Below are 7,909 nucleotides of genomic sequence, written 5' to 3' on the forward strand. Positions count from 1 at the left end.
CTCTCTCCCGATTGGATCGGGAGGTGGGGCAAACCACCGATGCCGCCGCCCTAAGCCCGACGCCGCGCCCCCCAGATCCCGTCCTCGCCGGACCGATCCGCCGCCGCCTGGACCTCGCCTCCTCACCCCCCTGCTCGTCGGAGCGTCGTCCCCGTCCGCCACCCCGAACCCCGCCGCTCGACGCCGTCATCGGAAGCCACCACGCCGGACCACACCACGCCGCCTCGCCGACGTTCCTCCTCGTCGGCGCCGTCGTCCCCGACTCTTCCTCAACACCCGCTGCCACGTACCCTACAACTACGGTGAGGCCCTCGGCCTCCCCTTCCCCTCGCTCGCACACCGTCCCGCACCGGCGCGCGACCACCGCGACTCCCGTCCGCTGCCATCGACCGTTGCACTCGCCGCATCGTGGATGCGCCCAACCCCACCCTGGAGCCGCCCGCGGCCACCTGCCTCCGCGCGCGTCCACCGTCGAGCTCCAGCACGCCCTAGACCGCGCTTGGCCGCGCCCGACCGTGGCCGACAGTGCGCGCTCGCGCCCACGCCCCCTCTGACCAAGCCCGGCCATGGAGGGTCTCCGCTCCCCCTTGCTGCTGCCCGCCCGGCCACCACCGCCTCCATCTCGCAGCTCCTGGCCGCGCCCGCCAGGGCCGTCGCCGTCCGGGGCCTCCCCTGCTCCCCGCCTCCTGCCGCTGTCGAGCGATGCCGCCGACGCAGCTGGGCCTCGCGCCCTCGCTGCGGTGGCCTCGGGCACGGGCACCCATTGCCCGAAACCGCCACGCCCGCACCTGGCGCCCAGCGCCCACTAGCGCCCGAAAACCCACTAAGGCCCCTGGGGCCTATGACAGATGGGCCCCACGCCCAAAACATTTTTTTATTAAAAAAAAGAGAATTAAAAAATATAATAAATAAATAATTAATAATAAAATTAATTAATTAATTAATTAATTAACTTAACTAATCCTGTTTAGTTTAACTAATTAAGATTAATTAACCTAATAAATAGTTACCCTAATTAACTACTGTTAATTAGCTAAACAATCCCTAACAGGTGGGACCCACCTGTCAGGTTGACCCAGTCAACCTCTATTGACTGCTGACATCATGCTGACATCATGCTGACATCAGCAATCACTGTTCTGGATAATGTTGCATTAAAATAATTAAATAAATCCTAAAAATGATTTAAATCTTTTAAAATTAATAGAGAATAAACCGTAGCTCAGATGAAAATACTTTCTACATGAAAGTTGCTCAGAACGACGAGACGATTCAGGATACGCAGTCCGTTCGTCCGCCACACACCCCTAACCTATCGAACCCGCAACTTTCCCCCTCCGGCTCCTCTGCCCGAAACACGAAACACCGGGGATATTTTCCCGGGTGTTTCCCCCCTTAACCGGCATCACCTCATACCACGCCAGGTCACGCCTAGCATCGTTACTTGTCATGTCATGCATCGATATGCATCTGTTTACATGGTATTCATTGTTTCTTCCCCCTCTTCTCTCCGGTAGACTACGAGACCGACACTGCTGCTGCCCAGTTCGACTACGGAGTTGACGACCTCTCTCTCTTGCCAGAGCAACCAGGCAAGCCCCCCCCCCCTTGATCACTAGATATCGCCTATTCTACTCTATAGTGCTTGCATTAGAGTAGTGTAGCATGTTACTGCTTTCTGTTATACCTATCCTGATGCATAGCCTGTCCTTGTTACTACTGTTGTTACCTTTACCTGCAATCCTACTTGCTTAGTATAGGATGCTAGTATTTCCATCTGTGGCCCTACATTCTTGTCCGTCTGCTGTGCTATACTATCGGGCCGTGATCACTCGGGAGGTGATCACGGGTATATACTATATACTTTATACATGATACATGTGGAGACTAAAGTCAGGTCGACTGGTGGAGCACCCGCGAGTGGATCTTTGAGGCGGAGCGACAGGGCAGGTTGAGACCGCCTAGGAGAGAGGTGGGCCTGGCCCTGTTCAGCGTTCGCGGATATTTAACACGCTTAACGAGATCTTGGTATTTGATCTGAGTTGGCTACGAGCCTATACGCACTAACCAACTACGTGGGAAAGATATGGGCACTCAGCGTCGTGGTATCAGCCAAAGCACTTCGTGACGTCAGCGACTGAGCGGCGCGCGCCGAATTGGACTGGAACGCCACTAGGCTAGGTCTGCTTTCGGCCGCCCTCGCAACGTGCAGGTGTGTTCAGGGTGATGGGCCCAAACCCCTGGGCGCCTAGGTTTAGACCGGCGTGCTGACCTCTCTGTTGAGCCTAGGTGGGGCTGCGACGTGTTAATCTTCCGCGGCCGGGCATGACCCAGGAAAGTGTGTCCGACCAAATGGGATCAAGCGTGTTGGGTAAGTTGGTGCACCCCTGCAGGGAAGTTGATCTATTCGAATAGCCGTGATCTTCGGTAACAGGACGACTTGGAGTTGTACCTTGACCTTATGACAACTAGAACCGGATACTTAATAAAACACACCCTTCCAAGTTCCACAGACAACCCGGTGATCGCTTTTCCACAGGGCGACGAGGGGAGGATCGCCGGGTAGGATTATGCTATGCGATGCGACTGGAGATGCTACTTGGAGATGCTACTTGGAGATGCTACTTGGAGGACTTCAATCTACTCTCTTCTACATGCTGCAAGACGGAGGCTGCCAGAAGCGTAGTCTTCGACAGGATTAGCTATCCCCCTTTTATTCTGGCATTCTGCAGTTCAGTCCACCGATATGGCCCTTTACACATATACCCATGCATATGTAGTGTAGCTCCTTGCTTGCGAGTACTTTGGATGAGTACTCACGGTTGCTTTTCTCCCTCTTTTCCCCTTTCCCTTCTACCTGGTTGTCGCAACCAGATGCTGGAGCCCTGGAGCCAGACGCCACCGTCGACGATGATTCCTACTACACTGGAGGTGCCTACTACTACGTGCAGCCCGCTGACGACGACCAGGAGTAGTTAGGAGGATCCCAGGCAGGAGGCCTGCGCCTCTTTCGATCTGTATCCCAGTTTGTGCTAGCCTTCTTAAGGCAAACTTGTTTAACTTATGTCTGTACTCAGGTATTGTTGCTTCCGCTGACTCGTCTATGATCGAGCTCTTGTATTCGAGCCCTCGAGGCCCCTGGCTTGTAATATGATGCTTGTGTGACTTATTTTATTTGTAGAGTTGTGTTGTGATATCTTCCCGTGAGTCCCTGATCTTGATTGTACACGTTTGCATGTATGATTAGTGTACGATTGAATCGAGGGCGTCACAAGTTGGTATCAGAGCCAACTGCCTGTAGGAATCCCCTTTCCAACTCCTTGGCCGAAGTTGAGTCTAGCCATTGCAAAACTTTTACTAACTTGGTTGTGTGCCTTACGGGCCCACGTCGCCGTTGAGTGGTATTAGGATCTTTTACTCCTCGTCTATACTCTGGGACTCTGATCTCTCTTCTAGTCGGGTTAAATGATTTTCTAAAATCTAACTTTAGGTTCTCGAAAATGCTTTCTCCCTGAGAGCCCCTTCAGTCTAGATGATCGCCGACTGCACATGAAGATTTCAAAGTTACTTTCCGATACTCTTTCGGGACTGCCCATTGCTTTTGCAATTCCCTTCCACCGAAATATCCCTATGGATAAATACTTACACCTATCGTGCTTACTTTTATTCCCAGTCGATCTTGTTATTACAAGATACCCCGAGAATATTTGGTGCCTACTGCCTTGCAGTTCTTCGCCACCGGAATACCCCTAAGGATAAATTCTCGCACTTTCCGAGTATCTGCTCATCCCCAGTTGTTAAGGTGTTTCACAAAAGTTTTTGAAATGCCATTCAATCTTCCGAAGATTTTCAACAACCTATTGCTCTTGAAATTCTTGCTTGCTTGCTTGCATTGGGATTAAATCCTATAAGTCTGGTAATCTTATTGGCATCCTCTATGATTATCATTTTAAGTCCGTTAATTCAATATGTTGAGGATGCTTGCCTTCCTCAGTCGAATCCTAGAATTCATCCTTCTGGCTCAGACGTCAGTTGGATATGAGCTGCTTCTTGACCAATCAATGCCTTGATCAGTTGTGCTTCTTATGAGCTGCTTCTTGACCAATCAATGCCTTGATCGGTTGTGCTTCTAAGTCTATTGAACTTATTCATTTTCGATCAGAACGTTTGCTTATGATCCTTTGTTTTGTAAATCATAATTCCTTTGTTATCTAAACATCGAATTATTCAGATGTTCTATAATATGATGATGTGCATTCTTTCTTTGTCTGATTGAGTACCGATACTCACATCAGCTCCGTTGTGGATCGCCCGATCCATTGTTGGATTTCATCCGACATCGTCCTTCATATTCAATAACCTTGTGAGCCTTTCCAAGGGTATATAATGCCTTTGGTAAATTGTATCCTCCGCTTTGTCAACCATGCTCTACTTTTGAACTTGTGTTATTTACTCCTGAAGTTCGTGGTACATGTGCTAAGAAGCCCCGATGGCTTGAACCTATGCCTTCCTTAATATGTGTGAACTCGAAAGTTTTCACGAGTCATACTCTTCTGGTATTTTGCCAGATAAAATTTCAACACTACAACTTCATCGAACGCGAGAAGTAAATGAAAGGTTATGCATTGGAAACGTGGGAGTCGACCTTGAACTTTGTGTTCATGCCCATGGACATGATGTAGATCCTATCATGGAAACTTCTTGTAATAATAACTATTTCCTTGGTATAATATCATCTGGTACCTGTGAATTGATCCTTTGCTATCATGGCTTCGACCATGATTGATCCCCTTTGATTCCATTTCTCAGACAAGATGAAGTACTTGTCTTCTGCAGATCACTTCACGTGTCCACCCTCTACTCTGCTCTACCGTCGATTATTACAATCTGGTATCTCAAGAATATCATGGAACATCTTAACTTCTTATGGGTTCTTCATCAATTGTTATTACTCACCAGGTCCAATTGTTCTTAGGTTATAGGTTGTTGTCAACCGAGAACACCGACTAGTGAAATTATTCCGCACTACAAATCAAATACCCCTAGTATTTTTACTGGGAAATTCTAAACTCAAGCTGGTCATTCCTAGATTATCGGCTGCATCCTGGTCTTGCTACCTTTGACTGTGCTATCTTGTCATTCTCTGGTGCACGTATTCTTCAGTGTGTGAGCACGACTTACGTCAAGCTTTCAACATCTTGTTGCTTGTCTTGGAATGCAACTTTGGTTCCGAGCTTGCCTCTTATATATTGATCCTATAACTTGCCACTTTGTCATTTCCTTGCTTGTTGCCGTTGTTATTTGATTGCATCCTCTTGAAACCTCCCGACAAATGTGTCGGATCACCTTCAACACTTTGACTTCTTCCGAGATGTCAACTGTGCTCATGATGAGGAATACCCTCCTTGCCCTCGATGATTTTTATTATCATCGACAACACCCTTGACTTTCATCATGAACTTGCCCACATAGTGAATGCAACTTGTTCTCTAGCTAGTGTTGTGTTCTGCCTTGAAGTATTACTGTCTATTATGTCGAGAATGTTGTTGGGATTGCTCCACCTCTTACAAATTCTCGGCATGATGATACTTCTCACCATCACCATTCTTCCTTGGTCCCCATGTTGTTTTCAACCAGGATACCAATATGCTAACGATGTTGTTTGAGTTTTGTACTTCTAGCAACCCTATTGCCTTGAAGTTAATGATTGACAGTTCGTTCTTAGACTGTTGGTTATTGAGTCGTCACTCTAACATTGATCTTGCTGCCTAAGGTCATACTTCAGGCACACCTTTCAACTAATGATTGATGGTGTATGTTTTCCTAGAGCATACAACATTATATCATTTGAATTGACAAGTGCCATCTTCTTGTTCACATTATTGTGGAAAGCCATCCGTTTGGAATTCTCGATGAATTGTCGCTGAGCCCATCAGCCACCTTCTCATCCCCTCCTTGGTTTAATGATGAACTATTGTTTCAGGAACCCGCTTCCATAGTTCATTTCTCGAGAATCATGCAATGTCATTTCGTCTATTTGTGTTGCACCTTTTCTTCTCGAACATCCTGAGTCTGAGGTATCATGACACCAATTGGATCTGAATCTCGGTCAAATAAGATGGTTGGGACAACTTTCCAGGAGTTATGTTGTTGGTCCTTTGATGACCCGGTAATATGATGTCATGCCTAGCACCCCCCTGGCTGGAGGACCTATCACTATAATTTCTTTAGCAAGGATAACCATTTACCCATGAGGAAATTGTAAGACTTATTCTACAAGTTATTCCTGATGGATCCTTCGTGTTTCCAAAGTCTGATCTTCACCTGATGACCATGTCAATGCTATCTCGAAGCATGTCTATGGTACTCCGATTTTCAACAAGACCATTTGAAGCCCAATGCTAAATGTTTCTTGCTCAATTACCCAAACACCGTTGTATGGGCAATGTCATGAAAATTCTCTCCCCTACCTAAAGAGTTTTCTACATTATATCCTGACATGGATATCATGCTCTGCATGTCCTTGGGAAGGATATACCCTTGAAATATGTGTTTAAACATAATTTCCTTTCCATTGTTCTGTTTAATCTGATGATCATATTTTCCTTCCATTGTTGGTTTAACCTTTCTTGTGAACTATATGATCTGAGCAGTAATATTCTCCTGCTTATGTAAACACCTCGTTGTACAATTCTGTCAGTAAGACCCTGTTACTTTTGTTGATGACATTCCGGTAACCACCGATGGACGAGAACTTCGCCTACTGGTCCGCCTCGTTCAACGAGCAGGAAAATGGTTCTCTTCGTCCATCGCCCTTGGTACCGACATTGTTGCCGACATAACTGACATGCTACTCTCTGACATGCCTTGCTATCGTGATCGTACAAGATGTCAGCCCCCCCTTTCTACTTTTAACCCACATGGTGGGCCCATAACCCACAGGTCCCAGGAACGAAACCTGACTCTCCTGTACAACCTGTTGTCAAAGTTATTCCTCGTGCTTGACTTTGTATGTAATTCATGGGCCACTTGCCTGTTGATCTATTCTGGTATCGGACACAATACTTATTCCCGTTGCTCAGAACCCCTTTCGCACTCTGCTTCAGGCAATGAACGATTGCCTATCCGCTTGAAACTTCTTATTGCATCGTCTTACTTTGCTCTCGATAGGTGTAATTTGTTCAACTCGAGAGATACTCATATGTTCATTCTTGGGATACCCCCAGATGAATTTCCCTTATAACCTCCTATCATTGTAGAGCTGCCCCTTACCTATTCGTAAGTATGATGGAGTTCCCCGAAGAAAGGACGACCACTTCATCATGATGCTTTGGAATAAAGAATTGAAGACATCAACGAAAGGGATTAACTTCTTCAAGAAGATCCATTAGAATAACCAGAACCCCCCCCCTTACTCCCCTCTTAAATCTCGGGACGAGATTTCTTGTAGTGGAGGAGAATTGTGACGCCCAGATAATTAGACTACAGTAATCCCAAGCTAATGATGCCACGTCACCTCCATTACTGTGATTAAACTCACGTTGATTCGAACCTGATTCAAATCCAAATTTAAAACATAGGCAAACAACAAAAGTTTCCAAACTTTAAAACTAAAATGTTCGGAGTGAACTAAATAATGCAGCGGTAATTATGATGGAGAAACCAAACTTTGATAAAGTGTTTAAAGGCTCTAAGATAATTAAAACAGTAGTTAAAACAGTTAAATACATGCCTATTGAATTTTATAAAATATTAAACTATTTTATTTTCGGTTGAGAATTAAGGTGGCAGTAGTATATTTATAAATACAAATTTAGGTGCTAGTGTTTTTATAAAACTGTAATAAAAGGGAACTTAAAATAAAACAGAAAAGAAAATACAAAAGAGAAAAACTAAACAGACAAAAAAA

Source organism: Triticum dicoccoides, chromosome 1B, assembly GCF_002162155.2.
Source record: "Triticum dicoccoides isolate Atlit2015 ecotype Zavitan chromosome 1B, WEW_v2.0, whole genome shotgun sequence".
Lineage (NCBI taxonomy): Eukaryota > Viridiplantae > Streptophyta > Magnoliopsida > Poales > Poaceae > Triticum > Triticum dicoccoides.